Source organism: Oncorhynchus masou, chromosome 7 (assembly GCF_036934945.1).
Source record: "Oncorhynchus masou masou isolate Uvic2021 chromosome 7, UVic_Omas_1.1, whole genome shotgun sequence".
Classification (NCBI taxonomy): Eukaryota; Metazoa; Chordata; class Actinopteri; order Salmoniformes; family Salmonidae; genus Oncorhynchus; species Oncorhynchus masou.
The window spans coordinates 7,004,728-7,017,784 of record NC_088218.1 but is presented as its reverse complement, the minus strand read 5'-3'; the positions used below and the strand labels follow the sequence as shown (position 1 = coordinate 7,017,784).

Here is a 13,057-nt window from a genome sequence, read left to right as displayed (position 1 = left end):
CTTTTTACCCCTCCTCCTCTTCATCTTCTTCAAAGTCTCAGGTGTGAGCTGTTTTTCCTGCCGACTTCAAACACCTCCTCCCACATAAAGCACACTGAGAGGAGAAATGGGCGTGATGGAGAAACACAGACACTGGTTCCCCCTGTGAGGACAGGCTAACCTGACACCAGACCCTGATTCCCCCTGTGGGGACAGGCTAACCTGACACCAGACCCTGATTCCCCCAGTGAGGACAGGCTAACCTGATACCAGACCCTGATTCCCCTGTGGGGACAGGCTAACCTGATACCAGACCCTGATTCCCCCTGTGAGGACAGGCTAACCTGATACCAGACCCTGATTCCCCCTGTGAGGACAGGCTAACCTGACACCAGACCCTGATTCCCTCTGTGAGGACATAGACACCAGACCCTGATTCCCTCTGTAGGACAGGCTAAGGAGGATACCAGACCCTGATTCCCCTGTGGGGACAGGCTAACCTGACACCAGACCCTGATTCCCTCTGTGAGGACAGGCTAACCTGATACCAGACCCTGATTCCCCTGTGAGGACAGGCTAACCTGACACCAGACCCTGATTCCTCTGTGAGGACAGGCTAACCTGATACCAGACCCTGATTCCCCCTGTGAGGACAGGCTAACCTGACACCAGACCCTGATTCTCCCTGTGAGGACAGGCTAACCTGACACCAGACCCTGATTCCCCCTGTGAGGACAGGCTAACCTGACACCAGACCCTGATTCCCCCTGTGGGGACAGGCTAACCTGACACCAGACCCTGATTCCCCCAGTGGGGACAGGCTAACCTGACACCAGACCCTGATTCCCCTGTGGGACAGGCTAACCTGATACCAGACCCTGATTCCCCCTGTGGGGACAGGCTAACCTGACACCAGACCCTGATTCCCCCTGTGGGGACAGGCTAACCTGACACCAGACCCTGATTCCCCCAGTGAGGACAGGCTAACCTGATACCAGACCCTGATTCCCCCTGTGGGGACAGGCTAACCTGACACCAGACCCTGATTCCCCCAGTGGGGACAGGCTAACCTGATACCAGACCCCTGATTCCCCCTGTGGGGACAGGCTAACCTGACACCAGACCCTGATTCCCCCAGTGAGGACAGGCTAACCTGATACCAGACCCTGATTCCCCTGTGGGGACAGGCTAACCTGATACCAGACCCTGATTCCCCCTGTGAGGACAGGCTAACCTGACCAGACCCTGATTCCCCTTGTGAGGACAGGCTAACCTGACACCAGACCCTGATTCCCCTGTGGGACAGGCTAACCTGATACCAGACCCTGATTCCCCCTGTGAGGACAGGCTAACCTGACACCAGACCCTGATTCCCCCAGTGAGGACAGGCTAACCTGACACCAGACCCTGATTCCCCCTGTGAGGACAGGCTAACCTGATACCAGACCCTGATTCCCCCTGTGGGGACAGGCTAACCTGACACCAGACCCTGATTCCCCCAGTGAGGACAGGCTAACCTGACACCAGACCCTGATTCCCCCAGTGAGGACAGGCTAACCTGATACCAGACCCTGATTCCCCCTGTGGGGACAGGCTAACCTGATACCAGACACTGATTCTCCCTGTGGGGACAGGCTAACCTGACACCAGACCCTGATTCCCCCTGTGGGGACAGGCTAACCTGACACCAGACCCTGATTCCCCCTGTGGGGACAGGCTAACCTGATACCAGACCCTGATTCCCCCTGTGAGGACAGGCTAACCTGACACCAGACCCTGATTCCCCCAGTGAGGACAGGCTAACCTGACACCAGACCCTGATTCCCCCTGTGGGGACAGGCTAACCTGACACCAGACCCTGATTCCCCCTGTGAGGACAGGCTAACCTGATACCAGACCCTGGTTCCCCCTGTGAGGACAGGCTAACCTGACACCAGACCCTGATTCCCCCAGTGAGGACAGGCTAACCTGACACCAGACCCTGATTCCCCCAGTGAGGACAGGCTAACCTGATACCAGACCCTGATTCCCCCTGTGGGGACAGGCTAACCTGATACCAGACCCTGATTCCCCTGTGAGGACAGGCTAACCTGACCCAGACCCTGATTCCCCTTGTGGGGACAGGCTAACCTGACACCAGACCCTGATTCCCCCTGTGGGACAGGCTAACCTGATACCAGACCCTGATTCCCCTGTGGGGACAGGCTAACCTGACACCAGACCCTGATTCCCCCAGTGAGGACAGGCTAACCTGACACCAGACCCTGATTCCCCCTGTGAGGACAGGCTAACCTGATACCAGACCCTGATTCCCCCTGTGGGGACAGGCTAACCTGACACCAGACCCTGATTCCCCCAGTGAGGACAGGCTAACCTGACACCAGACCCTGATTCCCCCTGTGGGGACAGGCTAACCTGACACCAGACCCTGATTCCCCCTGTGAGGACAGGCTAACCTGACACCAGACCCTGATTCCCCCTGTGGGGACAGGCTAACCTGACACCAGACCCTGATTCCCCCTGTGAGGACAGGCTAACCTGACACCAGACCCTGATTCCCCCTGTGGGGACAGGCTAACCTGACACCAGACCCTGATTCCCCCTGTGAGGACAGGCTAACCTGATACCAGACCCTGGTTCCCCCTGTGAGGACAGGCTAACCTGACACCAGACCCTGATTCCCCCTGTGGGGACAGGCTAACCTGACACAAGACCCTGATTCCCCCTGTGGGGACAGGCTAACCTGACACCAGACCCTGATTCCCCCTGTGGGGACAGGCTAACCTGATACCAGACCCTGATTCCCCCTGTGAGGACAGGCTAACCTGACACCAGACCCTGATTCCCCCTGTGGGGACAGGCTAACCTGACACCGTAAGAGTCACGTTTGTTTATTCACCCAGAATAAGCTCATTGTATTGTAATTCAGGGCATTTTCATTACTTCTACCCAGCCAGGATATGGTGAGGAAGAGAGGAAGACTACAAAGAATTATTCTCTGTTAAGTGTCCAAAATGGAAATATCTACCTACAATTATTTGAATGAAACCCAACATACATTTAATACTGTTATGTCTGCCATCTCTCCATTCATTGGTCGATATCGCGCCAGCAGCACTGGTCAGGTCTTGTCATTCTGAGGATGTGATTGGTCAACTCACCCGTCATAGAGGTTGCAGGACGGCACACAGGAACGTCCTCGGCTAAAGTAACGACAGGAGAGGCACTGGTTAGGCCCTGGACCCCAGCAACCATCTTCAGAACACAGCCGGTCACACACCATCCTCTGTTGGGCTGTGGAGCACACACATATGAACACACACACATATGAACACACACATATGAACACACACACAGATGGACCCGAGAACACACACACATATGAAACACACACAGATGGACCCGAGAACACACACACATATGAACACACACACACAGATGGACCCGAGAACACACACAAGCGCAAACAAATGAACAAACGCGCACGCGTTTGTGCACGTGCGCACACACTCACACACAAACACACACATTAGGGACACAGCGATATTAAGTAGAAAATTACAAAGATGTTCATGACAGCACAATAAGGTGAGAACATGGATGTGGTATTGGCAATATGTGCCAACGCATGATGAAAGTAGCCTAAAGGGTAGTGTGTGTGTGTGTGTGTGTGTGTGTGTGTGTGTGTGTGTGTGTGTGTGTGTGTGTGTGTGTGTGTGTGTCACCAGTCACCAGTATTTCCCATACCTCTACCATTCTTTCTGCCCAGGCCTGTTACAACACTGTAAAACACTGTTTTAAACTTAAACAGTCAGTAGACACTGCATCTGACGACACTCCCCACTGACCTCCACAAGCCCATCCACTTTCCTCATCGACTGCCCCAGTGAGTGACACATTCCCTGGGGTGAGCCGTCTGCCATGTCCCCCTGTCCCCCTGTCCCAATCTACTTCCACAGCTCCCCCTCCATTGTCTGGGCTGGTCGATGGCTGGATGCGAGACTAATGAAGAGGCCTCCTAACAGGTTTATTGATCCCACAGCACACCGCAAGACTCATTAACACGCTAATGACATCAACCACCGCTTGGCAGGAAGCCTCCACAACACGTCCTCCTTCCTCTTTGTCTTTGTCTTTCTCTTCATCTTCATCTCTCTCTCTCATCTCCTTCCTTCCTTCCTTCCTTCCTTCCTTCCTTCCTTCCTTCCTTCCTTCCTTCCTTCCTTCCTTCCTCTCATCTCCCTCCCTCCCTCCCTTCCTTCCTTCCTTCCTTCCTTCTCTTTCTCTCATCTCCCTCCCTCCCCCTCCCTCCCTCCCTCCCTCCCTCCCTCCCTCCCTCCCTCCCTCCCTCCCTCCCTCCCTCCCTCCCTCCCTCCCTCCCTCCCTCCCTCCCCCTCCCTCTCATCCCCATCTCCCTCCCCTCCCTCCCTCCCTCCCTCCCTCCCTCCCTCTCTCTCTCTCTTTTCACTCTCTCATTGTCTGTCTTGTATCAGTGTGACATGTGTGTTGTTCACTCCCAGCCCCATCTCACAAGACCAATGTGTTAATCTGAGGATGCTGAGGTATCAAGCTGCTACCGTCCAGCCCGAGTTTCCAAGCTCTCCATAGACCAAGCATGGAGCCTTGTGGATACTAGCCTTTCGGAGCCCTGATGGACCCAAAATGGCTCTTGTTCTGGAACCACACAAAGTAAATCTCGCACAGGATCAAACTATGTGCTTGAATCAAAACAAGAGGTCTGAGTAATACAATCCCCTGACATGAATGCATGAGAGTCCCTCTACAGAAAATCACATAACCTGTCATTTCCCCAACACCTTACAACTCAGTAAGATCTTTCCCAGTAAGCACTTTGTTCAGCAGAGAGCTGAATCAGGGGTTTAGTGTCTGTAGGGGGCGGGGTCCCTAGAACGGAATGACACCATTGTGTTGAAAACTTGTGACTGTGTGGACTTAGTGCATGTGTACATACCTGAATAAGTCAGCTCCTGCATCTCTGTGCATGTGTACATACCTGAATAAGTCAGCTCCTGCATCTCTGTGCATGTGTACATACCTGAATAAGTCAGCTCCTGCATCTCTGTGCATGTGTACATACCTGAATAAGTCAGCTCCTGCATCTCTGTGCATGTGTACATACCTGAATAAGTCAGCTCCTGCATCTCTGTGCATGTGTACATACCTGAATAAGTCAGCTCCTGCATCTCTGTGCATGTGTACATACCTGAATAAGTCTGCTCCTGCATCTCTGTGCATGTGTACATCCCTGAATAAGTCAGCTCCTGCATCTCTGTGCATGTGTACATACCTGAATAAGTCAGCTCCTGCATCTCTGTGCATGTGTACATACCTGAATAAGTATGGTCCTGCATCACTGTGCTTGTGTACATACCTGCATAAGTCAGCTCCTGCATCTCTGTGCATGTGTGTCTGTGCAATCAACAACAGGTGTGTGTGCATACCAACGCATGTGCGACCAAATGTGTGTCACTCACTGCACTCGCTGGGGCGCGGTTGTTGCGGATGAGCACCTTCTGGTTGCTGGTGCGGAACAGGCTTGTCCAGTTGACGGTGTTGTAGAAGCACAGGCGGCTGTTGTTGGTGATGTACACGTTGCCCGCACTGATCTCATCCAGAGACTGGAACTGGAGAGAGGAGATCCAACGCTGCTTCAGGATCAGCAGAGAGATCCCACTGTGTGTGAGAGGGAGAGAGAGAGAGAGAGAGAGAGAGAGAGAGAGAGAGAGGGGGAAGAGAGAGTGGAAAGAGAGAGAGGGGGAGAGAGAGAGAGTGAGAGAGAGAGAGTGGGGGAGAGAGAGAGAGAGTGAGAGGGAGAGAGAGAGAGAGAGGGGGGAGAGAGATAGGGAGAGTGAGAGAGAGAGCGACAGAGAGATAGAGGGGGAGAAAGAGATAGAGAGAGGGAGAGAGAGGGGGGGAGAAAGAGAGAGAGAGGGGGAGAAAGAAAGAGAGAGAGAGAGGGGGAGAGAGAGAGAGAGAAGGAGAGAGAGAGAGAGAGAGAGAGAGAGAGAGAGAGAGAGAGAGAGAGAGAGGGAGAGAGAGAGAGATGGAGAGTGAGAGAAAGAGAGAGAGAGAGAAGAGAGAGAGAGGGAGAGAGAGAGAGAGAGAGAAAGCTCTTTGTTTAACCATTCATGTTGTTAAAGAAAATATATATAGAACATGGATTAGCATCAATAGAAGAAATAGCATCATTAAAAGAGAGAAAGGGGTAGAGATAAAAGGAGGAGAGAGAGAGAGCGAGAAACCAAGAGAGAGAAAGAGAGAATGAGATTGAAAATTGAATTGAGAGAGAGAGAGAGAGATAGAGAGAGAAAGTGAGAAGAAGAGCGAGAAGAATCAGAAGAAGATGCTGAAAGCTGAGGGTCATGAAAGGAAAATGAAGGAGAGAGTAGGCGGAGAGTTCAGCATTCAGCTCAAGACAGTTGACTCTATCACATGTGATTGAGCTGAGTTTGACAGTCCTCCTCCATGTACAGAGTGTACTACCAACTAATACATCATTTAGAAAACAAGACACTGCAACTCCTTTGACTGCTTTGACTCTGCGCCTCCCCTTGGATCTTGCTGTGATCAGCTAATGCAAAACAGTTATCAAAACAACATATTAATCAAAGGGTTGCTAGGAGCATCAAAGGGCCCTTTTGGAACCCGGGTTGTATGGGGCCCTTAGAAGAACATGACCCGGCTGATCATTAGTGCAGAGAACTTTACAGCGCAGAGAGAGAAGAACCAGAAGGAGTGGGGAGAGAGTGTGTGTGAGAGAGAGAGAGAGAGACAGGGAGAGAGAAAGAGACAGGGAGAGAGAGAGACGGAGAGAGAGAGAGAGAGAGAGAGAGAGAGAGAGAGAGAGAGAGAGAGAGAGAGAGAGAGAGAGAGACTGATAGAAAGGAATACAGAGGAGAGAGACTGATACAGAGGAGAGACTGAGAGAGAGAGATACTGATAGAGAGGAAGAGAGAGGAGAGAGAGAGAGATACTGATAGAGAGAGGAAGAGAGAGGAAGAGAGAGAGAGAGAGAGACGGGGAGAGAGAGAGACGGTGGAAAGAGAGAGACGGGGAGAGAGAGAGACGAGGAAAGAGAGAGATGGGGAGAGAGAGAGAGACGGGGAGAGAGAGAGAGACGGGGAAAGAGAGAGACAGGGAGAGAGAGAGAGAGACAGGGAAAGAGAGAGATGGGGAAAGAGAGAGACGGGGAAAGAGAGAGATGGGGAGAGAGAGAGATGGGGAGAGAGAGAGACAGGGAGAGAGAGAGAGAGGGGAGAGAGAGACGGGGAAAGAGAGAGACAGGGAGAGAGAGACAGGGAGAGAGAGAGAGACGGGAAAGAGAGAGAGAGACGGGGAAAGAGAGAGAGAGAGACGGGGGAAAGAGAGAGAGACGGGGAAAGAGAGAGACGGGGAAGAGAGACAGGGAGATAGAGAGAGATGGGAAAAGAGAGAGACGGGGGAGAGAGAGACAGGGAGAGAGAGAGACGGGGAAAGAGAGAGACGGGGGAGAGAGAGACGGGGAGAGAGAGACAGGGGAGAGAGAGACGGGGAAAGAGAGAGAGAGATGGGGAAAGAGAGAGAGAGACGGGAAGAGAGAGAGATGGGGAAGAGAGAGAGACGGGGAAAGAGAGAGACGGGGAGAGAGAGAGATGGGGAGAGAGAGAGACAGGGAAGAGAGAGACGGTGAAATAGAGAGAATGGGAAAGAGAGAGACGGGGAGATAGATAGACGGGGAGAGAGAGAGATGGGGAAAGATAGAGACGGGGAAAGAGAGAGACGGGGAGAGAGAGAGAGACGGGCAAAGAGAGAGAGACGGGGGAGAGAAAGATGGGGAAGGGGGAGAGACGGGGGAGAGAGAGAGATGGGGAAGGAAAGAAAGAGAGAGACGGGGAGAGCGAGAGAGAGATGGGGAAAGAGAGAGAGAGACCGGGATAGAGAGAGAGACGGGGAGAGAGAGAGACGGGGAGAGTGAGAGAAAGACGGGGAAAGAGAGAGACGGGGGAAAAGAGAGAGAGACGGGAAAGAGAGAGATGGGGAGAGAGAGAGACAGGGAAAGAGGGTGAGACGGGGAAAGAGAGAGACGGGGAAAGAGAGAGACGGGGAGAGAGAGAGATGGGGAGAGAGAGAGAAAGACATGCAAAGAGAGAGACGGGGGGGAAAGAGAGAGAGACGGGGAGAGATGGGGAGAGAGACGGGGGAGAGAGAGAGACGGGGGAGAGAGACGGGGAGAGACGGGGAAAGAGAGAGACGGGGGAAAGAGAGAGACGGGGAAAGAGAGAGAGAGACGGGGGAGAGAGAGATGGGGAAAGAGAGACGGGGATAGAGAGAGACGGGGAGAGAGATGGGGAGAGAGAGAGAGAGACGGGGAGAGCGAGAGAGAGATGGGGAAAGAGAGAGAGAGACAGGGAAAGAGAGAGACGGGGAAGAGAGAGACGGGGAAAGAGAGAAACGGGGGGAGAGAGAGAGAGAGAAAGATAGAGATGGGGAAAGAGAGAGAGAGACGGGGGAGAGAGAGAGACTGGGAGAGAGAGAGATGGGAGAGAGAGAGACGGGGGAGAGAGAGTGAGACGGGGGAAAGAGAGAGACGGGGGAGAGAGAGAGAGAGAGGGAGAGAAAGCTCTTTGTTTAACCATTCATGTTGTTAAAGAAAATATATATAGAACATGGATTAGCATCAATAGAAGAAATAGCATAATTAAAGAGAGAAAGGGGTAGAGATAAAGGAGGAGAGAGAGAGAGAGAGAAACCAAGAGAGAGAAAGAGAGAATGAGATTGAAAATTGAATTGAGAGAGAGAGAGAAAGATAGAGAGAGAAAGTGAGAAGAAGAGCGAGAAGAATCAGAAGAAGATGCTGAAAGCTGAGGGTCATGAAAGGAAAATGAAGGAGAGAGTAGGCGGAGAGTTCAGCATTCAGCTCAAGACAGTTGACTCTATCACATGTGATTGTGCTGAGTTTGACAGTGCTCCTCCATGTACAGAGTGTACTACCAACTAATACATCATTTAGAAAACAAGACACTGCAACTCCTTTGACTGCTTTGACTCTGCGCCTCCCCTTGGATCTTGCTGCGATCAGCTAATGCAAAACAGTTATCAAAACAACATATTAATCAAAGGGTTGCTAGGAGCATCAAAGGGCCCTTTTGGAACCCGGGTTGTATGGGGCCCTTAGAAGAACATGACCCGGCTGATCATTAGTGCAGAGAACTTTACAGCGCAGAGAGAGAAGAACCAGAAGGAGTGGGGAGAGAGTGTGTGTGAGAGAGAGAGAGAGAGAGACAGGGAGAGAGAAAGAGACAGGGAGAGAGAGAGACGGAGAGAGAGAGAGAGAGAGAGAGAGACTGATAGAGAGGAATACAGAGGAAGAGAGAGAGAGAGAGAGACTGATAGAGAGGAAGAGAGAGGAAGAGAGAGAGAGAGACTGATAGAGAGATAGCGAGAGAGAGGAGAGAGAGAGACAGAGAGAGAGACTGATACAGAGGAAGAGAGAGGAAGAGAGAGAGAGAGAAATACTGATAGAGAGAGGAAGAGAGAGGAAGATTGAGAGAGAGAGAGAGATGGGGAGAGAGAGAGAGAGACGGGGAAAGAGAGAGACGGGGAGAGAGAGAGACGAGGAAAGAGAGAGACGGGGAGAGAGAGAGACGGGGAAAGAGAGACAGGGAGAGAGAGAGACAGGGAGAGAGAGACGGGGAAAGGGAGAGATGGGGAAAGAGAGAGACGGGGAGAGAGAGAGAGACGGGAGAGAGATAGACGGGGAGAGAGATAGACGGGGAGAGAGAGGGACGGGGAGAGAGAGACAGGGAGAGAGAGAGAGACGGGAGAGAGATAGACAGGGAGAGAGATAGACGGGGAGAGAGAGAGACAGGGAAAGAGAGAGACGGGGAAAGAGAGACGGGGAAAGAGAGAGACAGGGAGAGAGAGAGACGGGGAGAGAGAGACAGACAGAGAGAGAGAGAGATGGGGAGAGAGAGACGGGGAGAGAGAGAGAGATGGGGAAAGAGAGAAAGAGACAGGGAAAGAGAGAGACGGGGAGAGAGAGAGACGGGGAAAGAGAGAGACGGGGAGAGAGAGAGATGGGGGGAGAGAGAGAGAGAGATGGGGAAGAGAGAGAGACGGGAAGAGAAGAGAGAGAGACGGGGAAAGAGAGAGAGACGGGGAAAGAGAGAGACGGGGAGAGAGAGAGAGACGGGGAGAGAGAGACGGGGACGGGGGAGAGAGAGAGAGACTGGGAGAGAGAGATGGGGAGAGAGAGAGACTGGGGAGAGAGATGGGGGAGAGAGTGAGACGGGGGAAAGAAAGAGACGGGGGAGAGAGAGAGAGGGGAGAGAGAGAGAGAGAGAGAGAGAGATGGGGAAGAGCGAGAGAGACGGGGGAGAGAGAGAGACGGGGAGAGAGAGAGACGGGGAAAGAGAGAGACGGGGAAAGAGAGAGACGGGGGAGAGAGATGGGGGAGAGAGAGACGGGGAAAAGAGAGAGACGGGGAGAGAGAGAGATGGGGAGAGAGATAGAGACGGGGAAAGAGAGAGACGGGGAGAGAGAGAGACAGGGAGAGAGAGAGATGGGGAAAGAGAAAGAGAGACGGGGAGAGAGAGAGACGGGGAGAGATAGAGACGGGGAAAGAGAGAGATGGGGAGAGAGAGACGGGGGAGAGAGAGACGGGGAGAGAGAGACGGGGAAGAGAGAGACGGGGAAAGAGAGAGACGGGGAAAGAGAGAGACGTGGAGAGTAATAGAGACGGGGAAAGAGAGAGACGGGGAGAGAGAGAGACAGGGAGAGAGATAGAGACGGGGAAAGAGAGAGACAGGGAGAGAGAGAGACGGGGAGAGAGATAGAGACGAGGAAAGAGAGAGACAGGGAAAGAGAGAGACGGGGAAAGAGAGAGACGGGGAGAGAGAGAGACGGGGAGAGAGATAGAGAGAGAAAGACGGGGAGAGAGAGAGATGGGGAAAGAGAAAGCGAGACGGGGAGAGAGAGAGAGACGGGGAGAGAGAGAGACGGGGAGAGAGATAGAGACGGGGAAAGAGAGAGATGGGGAAAGAGAGAGACGGGGAGAGAGAGAGACGGTGAGAGATAGAGACGGGGAAAGAGAGAGACGGGGAAAGAGAGAGACAGGGAGAGAGAGAGACAGGGAGAGAGAGAGATGGGGAAAGAGAAAGAGAGACGGGAGAGAGAGAGACGGGGAGAGAGAGAGAAAGGGAGAGAGAGAGACAGGGGGAGAGAGAGAGAGACGGGGAGAGAGAGAGAGACGGGGGAGAGAGAGAGACAGGGAGAGAGGAGGGAGAGCGAGAGACGGGAAAAAGAGAGAGAGAGAGGGAGAGCGAGAGACGGGGAAAGAGAGAGACAGGGAAAGAGAGAGGGAGAGTGAGAGACGGGGGAGAGAGAGACAGGGAAAGAGAGAGAGAGGGAGAGCGAGAGACGGGGAGGAGAGAGAGACGGGGAAAGAGAAAGAGACGGGTAAAGAGAGAGACGGGGAGAGAGAGAGACAGGGGAGAGAGAGAGGGGGGGAGAGAGAGAGACGGGGAAGAGAGACGGCAAAGCGAGAGACGGGGAGAGAGAGAGAGACGGGGAAAGAGAGAGAGACGGGGAAGAGAGAGAGATGGGGAGAGAGAGAGAGGGGAAAGAGAGAGAGACGGGGAAAGAGAGAGAGATGGGGAAAGAGAGAGACGGGGGAGAGAGAGAGATGGGGAAAGAGAGAGACGGGGAAAGAGAGAGATGATGGGGAGAGAGAGAGGTATGGGGTCTACTCACCAACCAAGAATTCACAAAATTGGAAAAACACCAAATTGAGACTCTGCATACAGAATTCTGCTAAAAGTATCCCCTGTGTACGATGTAAAACACAAAATAATGTATCATCAAATCACCAGAAAAGAGACGTTAAATTCTACAAACACCTAAAAGGAAGCGATTCCCAAACCTTCCATAACAAAGCCATCACCTACAGAGAGATGAACCTGGAGAAGAGTCCCCTAAGCAAGCTGGTCCTGGGGCTCTGTTCACAAACACAAACAGACCCCACAGACCCCCAGGACAGCAACACAATTAGACACAACCAAATCATGAGAAAACTAAATGATAATTACTTGACACATTGGAAAGAATTAACAAAAAAACTGAGCAAACTAGAACGCTATTTGGCCCTAAACAGAGAGTATACAGTGGCAGAATACCTGACCACTGTGACTGACCCAAACTTAAGGAAAGCTTTGACTATGTACAGACTCAGTGAGCATAGCCTTGCTATTGAGAAAGACCGCCGTAGGCAGACATGGCTCTCAATAGAAGACAGGCTATGTGCACACTGCCCACAAAATGAGGTGGAAACCGATCTGCACTTCCTAATCTCCTGCGCAATGTATGACCATATTAGAGACACATATTTCCCTCAGATTACACAGATCCACAAAGAATTTGAAAACAAACCCAAATTTGATAAACTCCCATATCTACTGGGTGAAATACCACAGTGTGACATCACAGCAGCAAGATTTGTGGCCTGCTGTCACATGAAAAGGCAACCAGTGAAGAACAATCATCATTGCAAATACAACCTATATTTATGCTTATTTATTTTCCCTTTTATACTTAAACTATTTGCACATCGTTCCAACACAGTATATATACATAATATGACATTTGAAATGTCTTCATTCTTTTGGAGAGAGAGAGAGAGGGGAGAGTAGAGCAGAGGAATAAAGAGTAGGAACAGAAGAACAGAGAGGAGGAGGAAGAGGAGGAGGAAGACAAGGGCCAACACTAAACACTTCTGTGTTTCCCTGTGTGTGTGGAATGTCTATGTGAGATGCAAGTACTTGTCACGTGTGCTCCCTCTCTGGCCTCTTGGTCACCAGGCTGCTCATTATGGCGCACACCTGTCACCATCGTTACGAACACCTGCGCGTCATCACTCACCTGGACTCCGTCACCTCCCTGATTACCTTCTCTATATCTGTCACTCCCTTTGGTTCCTTCCCCAGGCGTTATGGTTTCTGTTCCAGTGTTTAGTCTCTGTGTTGTTCCTGTTTCTTGTTTTTTTTAAATGTTGGGTTTATTTGTTCAAACACTCACTTCCTGA

At 52.0% G+C, this 13,057-nt stretch overlaps 1 pseudogene; it reads right to left on the bottom strand.

Moving 5' to 3' along the window:
- The window catches only part of LOC135542932 (receptor tyrosine-protein kinase erbB-4-like), a 235,145-nt pseudogene that overhangs the window by 50,525 nt on the left and 171,563 nt on the right, over nucleotides 1-13,057 (bottom strand).